Source organism: Neolamprologus brichardi, chromosome 2 (genome assembly GCF_056152115.1).
Source record: "Neolamprologus brichardi isolate AB-2024 chromosome 2, ASM5615211v1, whole genome shotgun sequence".
NCBI classification, from domain to species: domain Eukaryota; kingdom Metazoa; phylum Chordata; class Actinopteri; order Cichliformes; family Cichlidae; genus Neolamprologus; species Neolamprologus brichardi.
This window is the reverse complement of record NC_142105.1, coordinates 16185320-16207346: the sequence shown is the minus strand read 5'-3', so window position 1 is coordinate 16207346 and position 22027 is coordinate 16185320.

Genomic DNA, 22027 nt, shown 5'->3' with positions numbered 1-22027 from the left:
ATCTGCATGCTGAACTGGGTTTCCAGAGGAGGTCACCATTCCTCTGTTATCCCATATTTTTGCGAAATGGTGCACTGCTGCAAATACATACTAGCTGTCTGTGTGGATATTAATATCCTTTCCTTCATGTATCTCACATGCTCTGATTACTGCAATCAGTTCTGCACTCTGAGCTGAATGCGTGTGTGGCAAGGCTCTCGCTTCCACTATAGTGTCTGGTGTGGTCACTGCATATCCTACACAGTTACGCCCTAGTGCATTTTTTGATGCTGAACCATCAACAAAGATGTCAGTAAAACCTTCCTGTGGTATACTGTAAATGTCAGCACGTGGGGTAGTTTCCTCTTCTAATTTTTCCACGCAGCAATGTGTTTTTCCCTCCGTAGGTGTTGGCAACAATGTGCTAGGATTTAAAGGTCCACATCTCACTATATTGATGTCTTTCCGTCCAGTAAACTTACTAGCTGATGAACATTATATACTTCAGCTTCATCCTGTTCTAAATTGTTTTCTGCGTTTGTTAAAGCTTTTACTTCTTTTTCATCTATGTAACTCTCCCTGTCAGTTGTCTGAGTGTTTGCAGCTAGTCATTCTGTGCGAAGCATGCTCTGTGTCTTACAGTCACGTGCAAAGTGTCCCTTTTTCCCACACTCCCAGCATGTTCTGTTAAAATCACTGTTTGGTGTGTGCCTAAACCTGCCTCTACCTCTTGCTCCTCCTCTCTGCATTCCTCTCCCTCTCCTTTGACCTCTGAAAACTCCCCTGTAGCCCCCACTCCCACTAAAAGCTGTGAGAGCAGTGTCAGTGTCTAGGGCAAAAATTGAGGCTTTTTCTTTGTTTTTTACTACTGTTTGTGCATGATTAGCATACTGTAGCACCTCATCTACTGTGCCTGTATCTTGTGTTACCCAATATTTTTCTACGTGAGACCTAATACTTGGCAGTAATCCTTTAATAAAAGCACGTTTAAATTGTTGCTGATATGGTGATTGTGGGTCATCAGCACAATTTAGACCTGAGTTCTGTCTAAAAACTGGTCTCAGCCTGTCCATATATTCATGTGGGTTTTCCGTGTCACTCTGTTTGATTTGCCCTATTTTACCATAGTTGGCTCTTGGCGCTAATTGTTGACGGGCCCTATCAAACACAGGTATTAATGCTGCTTGGAGATCAGCATGACCTGGGGGAAACGCTCTACCATCTGGTAGAGAGCCAGTAAAGTCTCCCCTAATTCTTCCCCAGGAGAGCCCTAGGCAGTCCTGGAATAACTGCATTACCTCGTGACCGTTTAAGTGCCACTGGGTAATTACTTCACGCACGGCAACTTGCCATGGTTTGTATCCTTCCTGTATTAGTGGAATGCCTTTTATTACATTCTGTCTGTCTTTATGTGTCCATGGGCGGTAAACAAGGATTGTGGGTCTGTCATCCCTGCCTCCTCCCTGACCATCATCTAAAAGTGTGCCATATCTGGGGTTTGCTACTTCAACTAATGGACACGCTAGTGCAGATAACGGTGGTGGTGGGTCTGGGTGTGAACCATGACCATTGCACCCTTCTTCAGAGCCACGATCAGATTTTCCTGGATGAAAATCTGTTTCATGCTCTGCTAACATTGTTTGTGCCTCCTCATATGCATTGTCAAATTTAATTTTCATTTGTCTTGTCCATATGGGAGATCGTTTAAAACGAGATTTTGGTGTAATGCTGGTTGTTTTTTCTGCAGCTGGTGTGGAAGGTTTAGTGGAGGAGTCTAAACGAGAGTTATGTGGGTCTGTTAGCGGAGGTCTTTGTTCAGCACGTGCCTGCTTTGTAGTTTCATCATCAGGGGTTATTAAAGCTGCTGCTAATTGTTTTTTCTTTTCCTCTTTCTTTTTTTTTATTTTCAGTTCTCTTTTCAGTTTCATTTTCCCATACTTGGAAAAACCTATACTCTTCCTTACGTTTTAATTTCTTTTTTGGGTCTTTTATTAATGTAATTTCTTGTTTTAGGGCAGCTCTCAGCTGGGTAACAGCTGAGGGGCTGCATTTCCCTTCCCAGCTACTGTTTTTTGTTTTTCGTGGATTTCTCCACCTATTTGCACTTATTTGTCCGGCGCCTGGACATTTCTTTTCTAGCCACTGCTCGTCAGCAGTGAGTTTGGTGGGCTGATTCCCCATTTTCACAGAACTGCAAAGCCTTCTCTGGCGCGCTCGACTTAGGAGTGGTGGCTGACACGCCCTTCTACTCCGCACTATTCACGGAGCGGTGTCAGTTTTATGAGGTGAAACTCAACCTTTCTCCTTTGTCACCAGTACGTGGGCTTTTGCAGGATACACAAAGATGGAAGTAGTTCAGCAATTTATTGTGCTGTGAAATCAACTTACTTCCAGACACATAGACTAGTTTTAGAGGTAGCTGAAATTACTTCGTGACAAATTAGGTTTAAGTTCGCCAAAAGGAACTGTGTTTAGACTGGTTTTAGAGGTAGTCGAAATTACTTCGTGGCAAATTGTAAAAGCGCGCAAAAAATATATATATATATATATATATATATATATATATATATATATGTCTAAACACAGTTCCTTTTGGCGAACTTAAACCTATTTTATCACGTTACTTTAAACCTTTGCGGCCGTTTTATATACCAAAATAGTGTTTCTCACCCTCCGACGTCTCACTGGTGGTTCGGATCATCAGACTGAATCCCAGCGCCGTGGACCAGGCTACCGGCCCAGACTCGAATTCACGTCCTGGGACTCTCTCCTCATCTAAGAGGGCTGTGCACAGGCTTCGGTACTGGCTTCCCACGGCGTCAACAATCAGTGCTGGATCCTGGAACAGAGTCACAGATAACAGTTCTGATATTTTCTGCTCCGGCTACGAAGGACCAAATAATGTTAAGAGATATATTCTAAAACACTTCTTCAGTAGAGAATCAGAGAGGAGAAACACACAGAATTTATTGCTAGCAAGGGCAGCCCCAAGAGTGAATCTCAGAGACTGACCCTGAGGACTTGCCCTGGTCCTTTATTTATACACTTCAGTGAGCGTTTGTTCCATACATTGAAATGTGGAGGTGTATGTGTGTGGGTGTGTGGCCAGAGTGTGACCCCATGAATGACTTCCCTAAAACTGCTGGTCTGGAAAGTCCAGCAGTCCACCTAAACAAAAAGCACTTAAAAGCCAGAACACCCTGGAATGTTACAGACTTCCTAGGATGAGACATGCATTCAATAAACACAAATGGTTACATGCAGTATTCTACCATATACAAACTTATATCATTAAAAGATTATACTGACTACTAAGTACAATTTTCCATTGACAAAGGAAGAGGATTTGGTTAAAGAAGTGCACTTATGAGATCAACTGTTTGTTTATTTTTTTATCCTGAATATAGCGACATACACAAAACTGTCCTCAAACTGTCTTTTTTAATTAAGTATACACGCATGGATCAGAAATACAGTAATGTGACTTTGCTCCAACTTTAATGAAAGACGAGTCAAAAGGTTTTTGAGATCAGTTGAAGCCTTTGGTGCAGCTTGTGTTTTAAAAAGAATACCCCGTCTTTGATGGTTTTTTGTCCACATGAGGAATTTGGAATAATGAAGTTGAATTGTTCTTGTAGTCTGCAGAAATCTATGTGATCAGTCGTCAAGTACTTGCTTGTGCTTGAAGTGATCATTGTTTCCTTAAATACATCTTTTGAAGATCATAAAAAATGACAAATGACATTTTCTGTGTCTCTGGCTCAGTCAGTGCATCTCAACCTGTGCAGATGTTGTTGTTTCAACTGGTCTTGAGACATAATGCAACATTAGGTGATTGTGTTATATGTGTGGCAAATCATGCATTTTAATAGACTGCTTGGTGTGCCAGTTATACGGTACATACTAAGATTTTGTATGTATGTTAGTCAGCAAGTACTGAGTTAATATTAGAAATCTAACCAGATACGTCCATCGTTTTATCCATTTGGAGTTTGTGAAGGCTTAAAGTTCGATCCACTTAGTTGACTGGGATGTCAAGGATCTGTGGCTGATTACTGTCAGCTAACAGATGGACTGTTATAAGCCTCGAGATGAGCATTTTTGCCATCACCACCTTTGTACTGTAAAGCTGGATGTGACCAGTGAGGGATGGATTTGAGCAATGAGTATACCATTAAAAATCTACAAAATGTCCAGTTACTGATTTGGGGACACACAGATATGTCAAACCACTAACTGAGCCCATAAACTCTGAAGGGAACTGAGGTGAGTTTTACTGAGGTGAGGGTCAAAGACAATTTTCTAAGAGTTTTATAAAAGTTTTATAAAGGCTTTGTTCCAATCAAACCAAAGTTTCACCACTGATTTGATTTGTTACCTAACACTAATAATCGAATCGAATCGAATAGAATAGAATTGAATAGAAGACCTCTATTTGTCATCATACAGGTATACCATGAAATTTAGAGAAGCACCCTGAGCACTGCACACAATTAAGACACATGAAGTAAAACCTTGATGTAAGTTCTTATTTTTGTACACGCACAGCAATTACAAGAAATACACACATATGCACTGCACAGTCATTAATGATATTGCTCAAGATGAGTGGCAGTAGTGTGCAATATTATGACACGTCATTTAGCACTTTAATGGACAGAAGCTTTTGTGTAGTCTGGATGTATGAGGCTTTGTGGCTCTGTAGCACCTTCCAGAGTGTGAAAAGGTGGTAGGCAGCATTAGAAGTGTCCTTAATGGTGTTTGTGGCCCGACATAACCACCGTTCTCTGTACATCTGTAAAGGTAGCTGAGTGTTGGTGGGGACTCTCTCAAGAGCCTTCTTGTCAGTCCCAGTGCAGCTGGCAAACCACACTAAAATTCTGAGTATACATTTCACTGAGCTACTATTGAAGGATACGAGCAGCTGTGAGGACAGGCTGGCTTCCCTCAGTTTCTTTGAGAAGCAGTGTGTTCTTCACTAAAGAGGTTGTGTTTAGAGTTCATGTCAGGTCCTGGGGGATAAGGAATTAAAAGTCAGACACTCTTCACAGGGTCTCCACGTATTTCTAGTGCTGTGAAAAAGTATTTGCCTCCTTCTCGATTGGTGATTTGGATGGAAGATGCAGAGTTTTCTGGAAACACTGCTCAACTACTCAGCGGTTGTGAATCTGTGAGAAACGAGATACAAACCATGTGGCAACCCTCTTTGTGACCGATTTCAGACAGTCATAGTCAGAAGTTAGCACTCATCAACTGGCTGAGGAATAAACATTTCTCCAGAGCGATCAGAGGTTGGCCCACTGGTCTCTAGGCCAGTATAACTGAGGCCTTAGCATTCCACCTCTCATCTTGATTTGGTCATTTCTACTTTTTTCTCAAAATGCTAATTCTGAGGCATCAAAACAAAGCACGAACCAATTGGTGATCTCATCCATCATTTGTATCTGTGATTAAATTACTAATGTACTCACCATGCAAACTAATTCACATTATGGATACAGTATGTCAGTAAAAAAATGCTAAGGTCTCAGTCACATAACGAAGAACATTCCTGAGTCATGAGTAGTAGATTACACAGCTGAAAAAAATGCACACTCTTGTTGGCATAATAGCAAACATGATTGGCATAGCCTTCTTCACATTTACCGCACAGGCTGATGAATGATACGCAGAGGTACCTACAACATTTACCAAGTTGTTTTTGTCAGTTACTGGGATGGCAGAAGCACTCACAAAACCATCAATATCTTCTTGATAGCAGTAACAACCTTGTTACTAGGGATGCAACGATACCAATTTTTTCAAACTGATACGATACCGATACTTGGATCTGAGTACTTGCCGATACAGAGTACAAAAACCGATACGTCTACCACACACACACACACACAAATACAATTAATTGGAAGACAGGTTTTATTATATTCCCTGCCGATAAAAAATAAAATCTTAATAAAAATGAACACAAAAAAATTTCAAGTGAAAAATAAGCTCTTCTGTTAAATTATTGCAGAGTCTCCACATTGTAATTTTACAAAATATCACTGAACTATTGGCACTGTCTCGAGCTTTCGGAATAATAAATAAACACTTCTGTTTGGAATAAAATAAATACAAATTTGGTTTGCGAATAAAATAAACTTTTAAATTATTGCAGTGTCCATATTGTAAACAAACAAACAAAATAACGAAAGTATTTGGCATTGACGAACAAACCCCTCATCAGCCCACTGCGCCGTTAAACCAAGGACTGACATCGTGCACACACTGCTTGTCTTTACCTCTTTAGAAAGTTTTGGCACCATTATCTCTCTGATGTATGGGCGTTTGGGAATTTCATATCGCAGCTCGAGTATGCTGAGAAGACAGTGCAATCCTATGTTTTCCACAACCGGCATTGGCTGGTCATCCAGAGCGATAAAATGAGTCAGAGCCTCTGTTATTTAAACTGCCTGTGGATTTTCTCTTGACATTTTTCATCGCTTTTCCAAAACCTGAGTTAAAGTTGGCTGTTCCGGTCCACACTGCTGACATTTTGTTTAGCCTAGCTAGAGCAGCCTCCAGTTTCTCTTTTTTATCTGGAGTCGCCAGTCTCACTCGCCTAACCCTGTGCCTGTTTAGCGCGGGATGTCCCCCTAGTGGCCAATCTAAAAAACTACAACAGAAATGACAAGCCACCCTCTGATTAATGAAATAAGTTGGTATCTGTTCATGGTATCGGTTAACTTTTACGAGTATGAGTACACACACATTTTACAGTATCGGCCCCGATACCCGATACCAGTATCGGTATCGGTGCATCCCTACTTGTTACCCTTTAATATCAGCAGTAAACCAGTTTAACTGTTTTTCTCCCTTAAAAAAATAAGGTAAAGGTAATACAATTTGTGGTACAGTAGTAATTGTTGAATGATTACACACAAACCACCTTATGTTCAGTATATATGAGAGACTGAGATATAAAGCCACAGGGTGTGAGGCAGACTTTGTCACTTCTTTATTAAGTTCATGTGGTTTTAGATAATTGCTTTTTACGTCAGGAGGCATGTGTTCTAATTTACCTGAGGTGAGGAGCTCAGAGGGGAGGTGTTTTCACTGTCAAAGCCATTAAAAAGGTAAAAATAAAGACAATTACTGCCATGAAGGACATTTATGAGTTTGACATACAGATGTACTTGGATTAAGGTTGTACTACAGTGACTCTTTTGGTTTGGTTAATGTTATTCGTAAGGAGGTGCAAAGTTTTTCAGTTCATTGAATTGTTAGGCATGAAGTAATTAGAGCTCATAGAATCAGCATCTTTGTTTTAAATCTACAGTATTTCTATTGTCTACATGACAGTACTTCTTTAAAATGAGCCAAATGTACTTGTACACGTACTGTTGGACCACTTCTCTTTTGGTTGAGCTGTTCTCTACAGCACTGACAAATTAACTCACCTTGACTCAACCGATTATATTTAGCATTGTACTTGAATCACGCTTCTAAATGATGAAATATTTCCCTTATCTCTAACACCAGACTGGAAGGCGCTTGTGCCATATCTGCTTTGTAAGAATATCATTATAAATCTATATTTCTTTTGAAGACCAAGGCCCAGTAAACTAAGCTGACATGCTATGCAGGTATGTGGGCCTCCAATCCAAGATGTTGTTTTATGGTCTATTTCTCAGTGTATGAAAATCACTATATCACTATAAAGCCACATCTCAACATTAGTACTGAAGTAAAAAGTTTTTTCTCGATTTAAAAAAAAACCTACTTCTAAAAGCACTGCATGATATCATAATGTCATGCAAAATTTCCTGAATACCAGGACAAGACAATATTGTCCAAGTGTCAGTTAAAAGAAACTATAATATGGTGGAGGGGGGCTTGGAAGGAGGGCTCAGAATATAAAGAAACAAAAAAACAGGACCACAGGAGTCCAAAACAGGCCGACGTTAGAGACGGTGCCCTAAGGGGAAGTAAGGCCAAAGCAGGATGGGGAAACCCATGCCTCTGGCTCAAGTGGAGCGGAATCAGACGGCAGAGCACAAACCACTGGCTCAGCTAGAATGGGACCAGATGGCACAGAAACCTTTGGCAGGTCAGGACCAGATGACGCAGAGAGCTCAGGCGCAAAAGGACCTGATGGTGTGGAGACCTCTGGCTTAGAAGGAGCAGACTGGCACTGTACAGGGCACACAACAGGCTCAGAACCCCATGCCAGGACCCTGCAGACTCCATTTCAATCAGCAGTGTGGGTCAATGGCGCGGGGCATCAGGAAACTAGCAGATGCAGGAGGCTTGGATGGCTCGGCTGAGCACCCAACTGACGCAGGAGTCTGCATTGGTTTTAGAGCCTCTGAGGGTCCAGAGTTGGCTGAGGCCACAAAGTCAGTCTCTAGGTCTGAGTTTCTGTCTCTGGGGAAACCAGTTAAGTAGCGCTACAAACTGTCTCAGAGGGAACTGGCCAGGTGGCAAAGCATCATAAAGAGTCTCTAAATATACAGTTTCCAGATTTGCAAGTTGAAAGAGCAGGGACTCAATGTACAGTGTTGTATTGAGCTCACTGGTAACAGTTTAACCCTTGAATTTAGCAGGTAAGAAAGCACTGAAAGTCTCTTGAGGTGCTAACTTGGAAACAAAGCTGTAGCTTGAAAGCTCAACAAAAAACAAAGACACAATAAAACATAAACTCACGCGATGTGGAAACCAGAACAGAGAGACTAAAGAACTCACAGATAACTTGGGAACACATAGCATGAGGGCACAACAACAACAAGGAGAGGAAGATAGAGGACACCAGATAATGAAAGGATGGGAAACATATCGGGCATAACCAGACAGGGGAAGCAAAACTGAACACAATGCAGGTAAGATAATGGACTGTCAAGGAAATGCAGGAAATACACTGAGACGCAGACTAAATAATAATAATTATAAATTTTATTAATAAAGCACCTTTCAAGACACCCAAGGACACTTTACAATAGGAACACTATTGACTGATAGTATCAGCCGGGCAGAAGAAGTTTTATATTATCCGGAATTTCACTGGGAGCCAGTGAAGTGGTTGGATTTCGTGCCAATAAGGAGGATTTCAGTTTTATTCTCATTGAGCTTGAGAAAATTAGAGCTAAACCAGGATTTTAATTTGGATAGTAAGGGAAGAAGAAGGGAGGGAGAACTCGGGCCTGCAGGAAAGATATAACTGGGTGTCATCAGCAAAACAGTGAAAGTCAAGATCAAATTTGCAGAAAATGGTACCTAGAGGATGGTGTGAGAGATGGTGATGAAGGCTGAGCTCAGATCCAAAAGGACGAGAATGTTGAGAAGACCATAGTCAGCTCCGATTAGACATGAGCGAAAACCAGATTGAAATCCCTCATTGTTGTTATTAACCAGGTGTGAATGAAGTTGAGCTGCAACTACATTTTCGAGTATTTTAGAGATGAAGGGTAGATTAGAAATTGGACAGAGGTTGTTAAAGTTGTTAGGATCTAAGGACTAAGACATTCAACTTGGGAAGAGAGCAAACAAGGGAGCGAGAGCAAGGGACACAAATTGAGATAAGTAAACATGGAGACAAGACATTGTGATGACAGAGATGAGGGCAAACCCTAAATAAAACTAAATGACCTCATGTAGTTTTCAGGCCCAAGAGATGCATAATATGACTGATCCAATGTTTTCGTGCTTATATGTTTTCTAAGACCCAGAACCACAACAATTATTTTACATTTACTGATTTGCAATACTGCCTTGGCAGCCCCTCATCTGAAAGGATACTGGGACAGACACAAATACTTCTGTGTATTGAGTTTTGCTTACCAGAGATCCTAACTATCTTAATCCATAGTAACCCAAACCTTTAGTAGGAAATTGTGTTTTAAAATCCGAGACTGAAGTGATGACGTTGACAGCTAGCCTAACTATAAGCTAACTAGTAAATAACAAAAAAGGAAAAAATGTTCATGGAGGGGTGAATGTGTGGTATTGTCTGTGGATGGTCTGGTCTGTGGATTCCAGTAAAATAGCCTGGACTGCATGAACAGGGAGGTAACTGAACTACTTAATGTTAGACTGAAATTGTTAAATGTTGCCATTATTGTACTTAAATTTGTAAGCCTTGCCTTAAACTGCATGATCAAAGACATTCTTTGTTTCTATTGTCTTCCCCAGCCTGTTGAATGGTGAGGGGGGCTATAGTGTAGGCACATCATATGTGAAGGTTCTGCTTTCTTATTTAGTAAGGATGTTTTACTTCCTGCTCTTTATCTCCTCACCTGTGTTTGTATATGGTAAACCGTTAGAGGAAGCTAAGCACTATACAGGGTGAGGGGAGATGACCCTTTCTCAGCAGGAAGTCACACAAATGCACCCCCATCCATACACACTCACGTCCACATACATACACACACACACACATTCTCGCACATGCATACACACACACTCAGTGCCTGAGTTTTATGACGCACCATAAAACTTAAAACTTGGGGGGTTTACAATGGGTGTTTCTGTAAACTGTGTGTCACACAATAAAAGGCTGCAGGGGGGTGCTGATTCTTTGGAGTGGGTTTGGACACCGAGGGCAGAGGTGCTGCCGGGCGGGTTCCCCTTGCTAGCAAGTAAAACTGGTTGAACTGTTCTGTGTTGCTTTGTTCACGGGAATAAGTCTGAACTAGCGGGCCTGCTGAAGCGCAGACCCAACACTTAACCATAAAGGCTGCTTTTGCCCTGTCTAACAAATGACAAAGGCTACCCAGACACAAAACCAGTATGATATTAACCAGTTAGATGTGCTGATTTTAGGGTGTCAAAGATTCATTTAGAATGCAAAGCGGTATCTGACATAGTACTTTGGTACCTCATTTTATTGCATTCTCTCTAAACTGGATACATCAAAGAAAAACTTACTGTGTGAAAAGACCCAGGAGAAGGTGTTTAGTGGATGAAATTCCATGATATTAAAATCATATTAGATGTTTGTTCCACTGACTTTAAAAAAGGCAATGAAAGCACAAATTATTCTTGGACCACAGAATCGCAACATAAAAGGTGAAAAAACCCAACGTAATTGCTTCCTTTTTTACGATTCAGAGTGAAGATGTTATTAGTGCTTTGGCAATTGAGGGAAATACATTTGTCTTGTCTTTTTAATAGGTGCACATGCAACCACTGCCAGTCACCCATGTTCATAATGGATTTCATTTATGGACAGCAAATGTCTCTCCCTTAGCAACAAAAAGACATTCAATTTGCAGTTACATTTGACAAGTTTACCAGGAAGCCTTCTGTCAAGGTCCAATGACAAGAAATATCTCAATAGTTGGTCACACAATGGTTGAGTTAACAATATAAAACCTTTCGGTCATCACATTTAATTAAATTGGTATCTACAGTAGACACTGCTTCTCATAACACTTCAGATATTTTCTTTCATATTGGAACGAGATTTCTTCTTAAATGTACATTTCTGAATGCTTTTTTGTTGTTGCAGGGCTGTAGGTCACATTTTCGTTGAGGAAATTATTTCAAGTAAACCAAGGAGTGTATATCCTGCTGCCATACACGGTGTACTATGTATGGCTACTTTAACACTAGTCATTTTACCTCCTGGCATTTTATCATGTTCCTATGTACATCTATCACTACAGCCGTCTTCCTCTGTTTGTCTACCACCATTTTGAACGTCTGTATCTGGAAGTCACACAGGATCTTAGCTCCCCACCACCCTTGGGGGCGTGTCCCATTTTGACCTCAGGACTTCCAGCCCATACTCGGCACAGATGTTGCTGTACACTGTGCCGGCCACTTATGGCGTTATGGCGTTATGGCGTTCCATGTATGCTTTGCCTGCTAGCATCTTGCCCCCTGCTGTTATGTGCTGGATTGTCTCAGGGGCATCTTTACACAGCCTGGGGTCTTGCCTGGTGTGATAGACCCCAGCCTCTTTTGATCTTGTGCTCAGAGTTTGTTCCTGTGCTGCCATGATTAGTGCTTCTGTGCTGTCATTCCAGCTTTGTTCAGCCATTTGAAGAATTTCTCTATATCACCCACTTCTTCTGCCTGACGGTGGTACATGCCGTGCATGGACCTGTCTTTGAATGATGGTTCCTTCTCTTGCTTCTCTTCCTTTTTCTGGTTTCTGCTGGCCGAGGTATTCACTAAGCACGTGGTCAGTTGTGGCCATCTTTCTGATGTACTCATGGATGTTCATCATCTCATCCTAATTATTGGTTCTGACACCGACTAGTCTTCGGCCTCCCTCCTTCTGCTTAGTGTAAAGTCTCATGGGGATGTATTTGGGATGAAACCCTCCATGCATGCTTAAGAGCTTCCTCGTCTTGATGTCAGTGGCTTCTCCTCGTTTGGCCAGCTAGCAGCGCATCTGAACTCCAGCATGGCATACGTGTGAATTTCCCAAAACTTGTTCTTAGCATTCAACTGACTCCTCAGGACTTGCACCACTAGCTGCAGGTATTTTGTGGATTCAGCTTTCCTACTGGTCTCTTCATGGTTCCCATTTGCCTTTTGGGTTCTCAGGTACTTGTAGCTGTCCTCAATGTCTGCAATCTTGCTTCTTGGTATTCCAGTCTCTTCAGTTCTGACCAACTTTTACATGCTCAGTTGTTGTAAAAGCACGTAAGTGTTTTAGTAGTTTTACAGTTGATGAAAGTAAACTTTATATTTTGAGGATTTTGTCTAAACTGGCCAAACTCGGCTAAAAATGCAAATCCCTGCCTCAAAGGAGTTCAGAAGAACAAACGTTAGGTCATTTGTAAGATTGTTATGAAATGAAAAACTGCTCTTATTACATGAAAATCCCATACATTGTTACTTTAGAACTACTTTAGATTAAATTGATTAAAACAGTAGTTTTTAGTGGAGCATGCTGCCATTTAACTCGGTTCAAGAACAGCCTCGCCCTGCAGCTCACTGTGTTTGTCTCAGTCACTTTATGAGCACATTCGTTAGAGGACTAAATAGATTTTTGCAGAGAATGTTTTCTCTGTAGGTAATTATGGAAATGGTGGTGTTTCCTGCACATCTGTTCAAGCAGTCTGTTCTCTTTGGGTACTGACAAATTACTTTACAGGAAATGCGGAAATAACTGCAGAGAAGCACACAGAAATGCAAATGCACCGTACATGCTCACTAGTTTACATGGAAACACGTGCACGTCTGCCATGCAAATGCAGCTGAGTTTTCACATTGTACTTAATGCATCCTGTTATAAATGACAACATAAATTCAGCACAACCCACGCATACAGCCACATTCATAAATGCAAAATACCCGCTCACTTCAGCTGAAGGACCTTTATGAGTGTAGGCACAGATGAAAACATAATGAAGAACACACATACTCAGTTTATCAGTGTAATAACGTCTACTGAGATCTGTTCCTCCCTGTCCACACACACACACACACACACACACACACACACACACACACACACACACACACACACACAAACATTAGCACAAAAGCACTTTTGCAAACATGTGGAGTGAGAGAAAATCACCACTAATAACCTAAAACCCAGAGGCTCGAATTTTTGAGGATATAATGAGTTTTAGACTGAAGAGCCCTTTTAATCACAGCCGAACACACAAGGACAAAGATAAGCACAGCTGTTTGTGCGTTGCACGAGAAGCCCTGACAATGTGCAAGTTTTTAGAACTGATACCACCTTTGTTGACATGGACTACATGCACCCACAAAGTTCTGCAATTAATATTCAAAATAATATGATATCCAGTTTTTCATTATTCAGTGTTTATTTGTATTGCCAGTACTTGTTTTTAATAATTAAATGATTTAGTAAAATGTCAAAAAAATACTTTTGGTTAAGCTGTGATAGTCCAGGGTGACAGTTAAACACCCTTTGAGTCAAAAAGAAAGAAAAGCGACATTTTCTTTTTAGACTACCATGACCTGGATGACTGTGAACCTACACAGACATATTTCAAGTATTGAAGCAATAAAGATACTAGAAAAAGCAGTCAATTCAGTTTCATCAAGGCTGCTTTATGGACTAGTTGAAATCAAAGATTTTCTTATTTACCAGAGCAAAAAAAAAAAACTATTTAGCAAAATGGTAAATGGTAAATGGCCTGTATTTATATAGCACTTTACTAGTCCCTAAGGACCCCAAAGCGCTTTACATATCCAGTCATCCACCCATTCACACACTGGTGATGGTAAGCTACATTGTAGCCACAGCCACCCTGGGGCGCACTGACAGAGGCGAGGCTGCTGGACACTGGCGCCACCGGGCCCTCTGACCACCACCAGTAGGCGACGGGTGAAGTGTCTTGCCCAAGGACACAACGACCGAGACTGTCCAAGCCGGGGCTCGAACCGACAACCTTCCGATTACAAGGCGAACTCCCAACTCTTGAGCCACGATCGCCCCCCAAAAAATAAATAAATAAATAAGAAAAATACAAGGTACCAAATTCTACTGTTTATAGACTGCATATAAAATATGTAGCCATTGCAACATCAGTAATTAGATGGTATTGACAAAAATATTCACCTTGAGGCTTCAAAAACCAAACTGAGTAAGCTTTTTGAAAGGATGAGGGGCATTTCTCACAATCAAATATAATAATAAGGTCATAAGGTCACAAAGTTGGCTTACTCTAAACCAAACCATATTTTATGATCATTGTGGAAATTAATGGGATATCACAGTGTTCTCTTGATCAGAGACACTTGAATTCTGGGAATTGAGACTCGTCAAGAAGGTGACTGCTGAGCCGCATCTCTGCAGACGTCTGTAACAACCAGAAATTGTTCAGTCCCCAGGATCGCGCCCCCTTGCATAAATAGACCAATATGGTGTAGTTAAGCCCATCCTGGGCTGACTGGTTTGAGTGGTGGAACATCAAAGCCATGTAGGTAAAACTGAAATGACCATCACTGAATGGAGGAGGGGCCTAAGAGTACATCTTTCACCATCTTACAATGCTGTTATTGCAGCCATTCTCTAATTCTCTGAGAGAATAAATGGTCATGGCAATTATATCCGCGATCATGAAACTGACCTCACGGCTCATTGCTATGCAGTGGTCCTAGTTTTGATCATTATGCAGCTGCTTTGTTTATAAGGCTGGGGAAAGTCAGTTCAGTCAGCTGAGACTGAAGAAATCATTTGGATGAGTGATGAAACACTTCTCCCACTGAAAATGCTACGTCCTGATGAACTGGACCAACGTTCAGGTCTTTACCTGAATTACTGAGCATGCATCAACCAGATTTTATTTGTAGCCAAGGGATTCTCCTACTGCCTGCCTTTGGAAAGAATGCAGGTTGAAGCTACTTCCTCACTGGCTTGTTTCATGTTTCAGACCTGAATGCTCCAGCAACTTTTACATAGTTTTGGTGTTCCTTTTAGATTCTACGGCCATCAAGACGCCTTTAAATTCATTTCAATTTTATTTATATTCATATCCATGTAAAAGCCAGACATAAGAGGGAAAACCCCAACAATCAAATGGCTGCCGTAAACAGGAAATCAGAGATAGGGTGGGGAGAAAGATCTGGGGCAAACTCAAACCCAGGCTCCTAACCTTCTGCATAGGGGTTGCCTGCATGATCAGATGAGCTATAGTGTGTCCCAGATAACCCCACCCATTTTTTGGGGTTTATAATTACCATAAATGAAGGTTTGTTATTAGCTCATTTGATCCACACATAAAATCTTCCAGCAGAACCAGGCAGCTATCTGGCCTGATCTGTTGGGGAGAGAGGAGAGTAAAGATGAGCATCTGAGAAACAACGAGCAGGTTAGTGGGGTCAGTGACTGGATGTCAGACACATGCAGCTCTGCAGGAGAAAGCAAAAGAGAGGGCAGAGAGGAAAATGTACAAAATATGAGAGAAGAGTCACATCTTTCTAGGATGGGTAAAGGATGGACAGATGGTTGTGGGATTGGTGAATTAGAATGGTGAACAGAGGAAGATGGGGAGAGACAGGATGCTTTTATTTCCTTTAGGATTCTTTACATCTGAATTCCAGCCACCTACTGTCTAACAAACCATTGGCTTCTACATCTGGATCCACGTCTCCCAAATCTCCACAGTTCCATTGTTCTCCTCTTTCCAGAATTTATGTCCCTATATGTAGTTTGATTTAAGGACCCAGTATACAGACACAGCACAGATAGGGAGTCAGCAGGCAGACGGGTACTAATGCACTGTCTAATTTAATCAAAACAAGGAGAGGAAACAAGAGCAAAGGTGGGAAGTAGAAATACAGTCCTTCAGACTTCCTGCCTATTGGCTCCTGACTTTAGTTTCTTCTTCTCTTCATGTATTTGCTTGGTCTTTCTGCCGATGATCATCCAATCAATTGACTGATGTACTAGGAAGAAGACAAATAAGAACAGTGAGTGGTTTAAGCTCAGTTAGATGACAGGTTGGGTGGTCTTACACTAATAAATAATAACGTCCTTGAGCTTTATCGTGTAGTTTGTGTTTTTAGAGACTAAATTATTCCAGGCTGTCTTTATTGTCCACTACCACTGCTTAAAACACGACCTTTCTTTGGCTGCTGAAGAACAGATAAAGGTACAAGTCTGTTTATATTGTGTCTATGTACTCATGCCAAAATTAGCTGTCCATGTGCACCAGCCCACACGCTTATTGTGGGCTTATTGGCTAAAGTCTTTATTTCTGTTCTCCAAATACATTCTGTTATTCCTTTGACAAACTTAAAAAAATGGTATAACTGACAGGATTTCTATCTGACAAAGAGAATGACGAATTGTGAACTCAGTGTAGTATCAGATTGATAAGTATTAAAATTGATAATTTGATGCTGATAAACCTGTATCTCAAACTTTTTTGTATGATTAAGTCGGGGAACAAGTCAGTTTCAACAGTGCTTAAAGAATTCCCCATATCTCATAATTCTGATAAAGGTTGTGTTGACAACGTCTGTGTTAATCTCTACATACATATTCAGATGAAGTTATAATCACTGAAATTGTGTGAATGCACCAATCTGGGTGATATATAGTTAGTTATGAAAATATTCTGAATGAAAGCCCATTTTGCCAAATTTATTCACAAGGAAAAAACTAAAATCTCCCATTTGAAGAATTTAAGGGGTGGTTTTCATTCCCGGGGTGTTTTGTGAAATCCTGTCAGACATTTCAGACGAGATACTCACAAAGGTATATCACTGCATTACGGCAGCAGAGGGACACAGTCTCAGACTACTATATATGAACACTTGTTAAGGAACTCTCGATGTCACCTTTAAATAGACTGTGTCAGCACCACTTTTCAACATGCAGGATTTATTCTGGGACTATTACCTTTCCTGAACCTTATGCCTAAGCCAGTGAGTACAATACCCAAAGGTGCCAGGTCTGATATAAACCTCGCTGTGCTTGCTGGGTTACTTCACCACCAGACCACCAACATCATAATGCAGACTTTGTATATATTTAAAAACAGGCTGTTATCGCTTGGTTTCCAAGAGTCCTGAGACACAATACAACACGCCACCCTGTCTGCATGTCTGTGATCCCACTGGCGTCTGACAGAATAGAAGCATTTCATGCCTCGGGAACAGCATGAGTAATTCTCACAGCATGTGAAGTCAAAAACCATGAAATGAAGTTTAAGGAACTCTCTGTCAACCTCTGATTATAATGAAATGATCTGGGTGAAGGTGCAAAATTATTTCCAAAGCTTTGAGTTTTCCCAGAAGCACATCGACACAAAGACTCATGAAATGGAAGAAGGTTGGACCCATTAAGACATTTTCAAGAATTGGATGTCTTTCCAAACCGGGCGACAGAGCAAGAAGGACCTTGGTCAGGGTGCTGACCGAGAACTCAACTACTAGACCAAACGGAGCTTACCAAAAACCAAAAGCTTACGAAAAAATAAATGTCCAAAATGCGTGTATGAGATTAATTCATCAGGTTCTGCTGTGCTTTCTCAGAAAACCCTTGTCTCACCCGCTGGAAACCTGGTGAAATTTAGTGAAAACAACCATGAGAAATACTCCATAATGAGAAACGCAATGATGTGCGACGTGTGAAAGGATTTGAATACTTATTAAAGTGACTATGCATGTACAATACACCCATGATTGACTTGCATTGCATGCATAACTAACACATGCATGTATTGGCTCGCCGAGTCCTTACCTGCCTTGGATACAAAAAAAAAGAAAATACATGTAAAAAGCCAAAAGCATTCGTCACTTCAAAGCGTTTCTGTTAATCCAGCTGACCTAAGCTGATGATGATGTTTTCAGACACACTGTCAAGTACAATATTCGCTCAATGAAGTGTGTTGATAAGACCTGAAAAAGAACTAATCAATGGGTGAGTGCCACACTATCAGGCCAATCTACAGAGATAGCAGCACAGGTAGCTTACAGATTCATACTGATGGGAGTCAAAACCTGTGAAATCACAACATAAATGCTACTGGGGATTTCAAGGACACGTTAACTCACTTATTCACACAAATGAATCCCTTCTACTCAGACAGTCAGTGACCCAGCTCTGCGCCTTCCCTCCATATATTCATGCATGCAGCAAAGTTTGTTGATTGAAATGGGTTTGTGCAGCGTGCTATTCAAAATCACAATCACAGCTTAAACCCGAGTTAATAATCCTTGACATTTTCCCATGAATAAATGCCAGTTGTGTCACTCAATCAAAGCCTGATAGCAGAGCAGTGATTCGACCCAAGCGCACTTTTTGACAGCTTTTGAAACACTGGGCTGCTCTGATTGGTTTTTGTTGTTGTTTAAATGTGAGTTAAGTTTCACATGAGTATGGTTGGGGCTGCCATACAAATACTATTTCATTTTTTAATTTTATCTTTGCAAACTGCATTATATTTGCTGATTGCAAGCTGCCAAACAAATGCCAGTTCTTACTGGTTCTTACTGTATGATGAATTTCCAACTGTTGTCATGGTCCAGGTCAGCTCCAGTGTTCTCCTCCTGGTATCCGCCACTTCTCATCACCTGCACTACCTACCTGTTTCTGATCCGCAACTAATCAACAGATGGGATTGGCGTCCTCATCTCTCTTTCGCCAGTTTGTTCTCTAACCACATGTTGGTTACCTAGCCTCATGTTTGTTGTTTAACCCTTTAAAGCACGGTCTGTTTTGCATAACTATTTTTAAATCCCAATAGCACTGCAACCACATAAGCTAGCGCAATAATTTTTTTTGCATATGTTGACTGTCCGTTTGTGTTTTGTTTTTTTCTCTCTCTCGGTTGTTTATGCCACATCACATCACAGGAATCTTGAGAGATGTTCCATATCTATATTGTTCTTTCATTACCGCAGGCTTATGGAGACTTACATGGATATTGATGTTGGTTGGGGCTTTAAACCATAAGGGCTTAGGCAATAACACAGCTGACTGTGTGTGCCTGTATGAGAGAGAGAGAGACAGACAGACGGAGAGCAGGGTTGGAAGATGATCGTTCACTTGATGAAAAAAGTATATGACACGAGTGCCTGTCAGCTCAAATAAGCTCTTTCCCTCTTGCCATCTCCCCCGGTCTCCTGAGTGACACGCTACATTTGCATTGGCAACTTAGATTAAGTTTATTTCACCCAGGTGACACAGAAGACAGCAAGTCGATCATGTGTTTGGCACTTTACGTGAGCAGGAGGGGTCAGTGGCAATTACAAGGTGAAAAGATAAGATTTAAATCTTAGCACGTGGGTCTTAAAAGAGGCTTGGAAGAAAAGGAGAAAACTGATCTGCAGATGCTTCGCTTGTGAATCTCTGCGATGGCTGTAGTCTGTTCATTCTCGAGAGGGTTGTTCAGGTCTTAAATCTGCAGGAAGGCAAAGAAAGATGTGCTGAAGTAGGGACACAACCTTTTGTTCCAAGACACCTGTGGCACACGTTCGTCAGTTTTTCTTATTCTGCAGGTCTTATGTTTAGTGGCAATATGCTGCTGCTTGAATGTGGCTACTCGAATGTAACACAGTGACTGCAACAGGATGAAAACAGCTGCCTAGTGTTCGCAAACATGCCAACCCACCCCTCTACAGCAATTTATGGTTCAGGAGATATGCACTGGAAATACATTTTGGTGGTAACAGCTGGGCACAGTCACTGTGCACAGATTCCCAGTGTCTTGTTGTCACAGCGAGTTTGCCAGGTTCTCCATTTTGCCAGCAGATAGACAGAGATGTGGCCAAATGTATTGGTACCTTTAGAAAATCAAACACAGACACACAATTATGTTAGTCATAGTGGTGGAGTCTCATATAACATATGGCCTGAGGTTCAGGTATCGAGGTCAGTGTATGTATGAATAATTCCTAATTCTAACATGGTCATCCGAGGCATGCAACTCTTATGGCTTATTTCAGACAGCAGATATGCTGCTGTCTAAAATAATAAGGATTGTTTTAGTCACGTCTTTTATTCCAGTGGGACTTCTTTGTAACCAGGGTAATTTAAATCAGTGGGTAAATGTTTTAAATATAATAACTGCATTCACTGATGCAGAGGAACAGAGGGCACATGCCCCTCTCCTGTTTTTATAAAACATAAAAGATGTTGATAACGTTACATGTGGGCAGTCCTTTTAACTAAAAATAACACAAACAAAACTCTCCATCATCATTGGTTGGGTTGATGATACCAACCCTTGCTCAATTGATACTATCGATATGGCACCAAGTAAATCAATAGAAAATAAGCCAAAACAAAAATAAAATTTCTATACATTGCTAGTATTGATCCAATACTGATACCAGCGTTGGTGTTGATACCATTGAGCTTTGTGGGGTCTTTCATAAACTGTTCATGATGATCCTAAATGTCTGCAGAGATTCCACATCCCAGCGACCTTCAGGATTACAGACCCGTGACACTGACTTCCCATTTCAAGAAAGACTCATCCGCTTTCCCGTTCACCTCTACACCACAGACTTCAGCCACTGCACAGAGATTTGCCATCAAGTTTTCTGATGACTTTGTGGTGGTTGGATGTGTCAGTACCGGGTTGTGGAAATATGGTGTGAGTAGAATCATCTGTAGCTTAAGGTGACAAAGACCAAAGAACTGATTGTGGACTTTAGGAGGACCAGGAAACATGTGACCCCTTTTTCAATCCAGGGGGTCGATGTGGAGATTGTGGAGGACTAGAAATACCTCAAAGTACATATGGACAATAAGCTGGACTGGGTTAAAACCCCCCCTTTACTGTACAGGAAGGACCAGAGTCGTCTCTATTCTCTGAGGGAGAGAGGGGTCTTTCAACATCTGTCAGTCACAGCGAGAGACTGAGATTACCCATAATGCATCACTGAACGACACAGGAAATCATTCCTGCCTGTGGCCATCTTCCTGTACAGCTCCTCCACCTAATGCACAGTACACACTGCTGTGCACGTGCTCTACAGTAAAATAACGAAGTTTTACAGGAGAGTTAAATGAGTAAAATGTTAGAGTAAAATGTCAATCATAGATATGTAATCTCCGTAATATTCTGGATATTTATAATTGAGCTATTTGCATATATTAGAGCCATTTCTTTTATTTTGTAACTATGTATTTCTTTCTTATATTTCATTTAGTTCAGTCTGATACTGTCTTATTGTTTTTTGGAGCAACTGTAACCACAGGGTTTCCTCAGGGATTAATAAAGAGGAATCTGAACATGTTAATAATACACTTTCAGAGCAAATAGTTATTAACCCTTTAAGACCTACCATAGAACCAAGTCCGCCAGAGCTGATATTATATTTTTACATGCTGTGGAGCCATTTTTGGGAGCATTTTAAGTTGATATACATCAATACAACCATCACAGCCTAGATTTTAATAATATGTCTGCATTAAGTGCATAGTAATTACATAAATTGCAAAAAAGTGCAATAAACTACAAAAAAATTTAAAATCGTTTTTGTTTTTTTAACATATATTTCTAGTTAGAGAAATTTAAGAGGCTTATCCCTCAAAACTGTAAATACAAAAAAGTTGCACAAAATAGTTTCCCACCACAGGAAATTTATTTTGAGTGTCTTCATAGTTTTATTTTTGAAA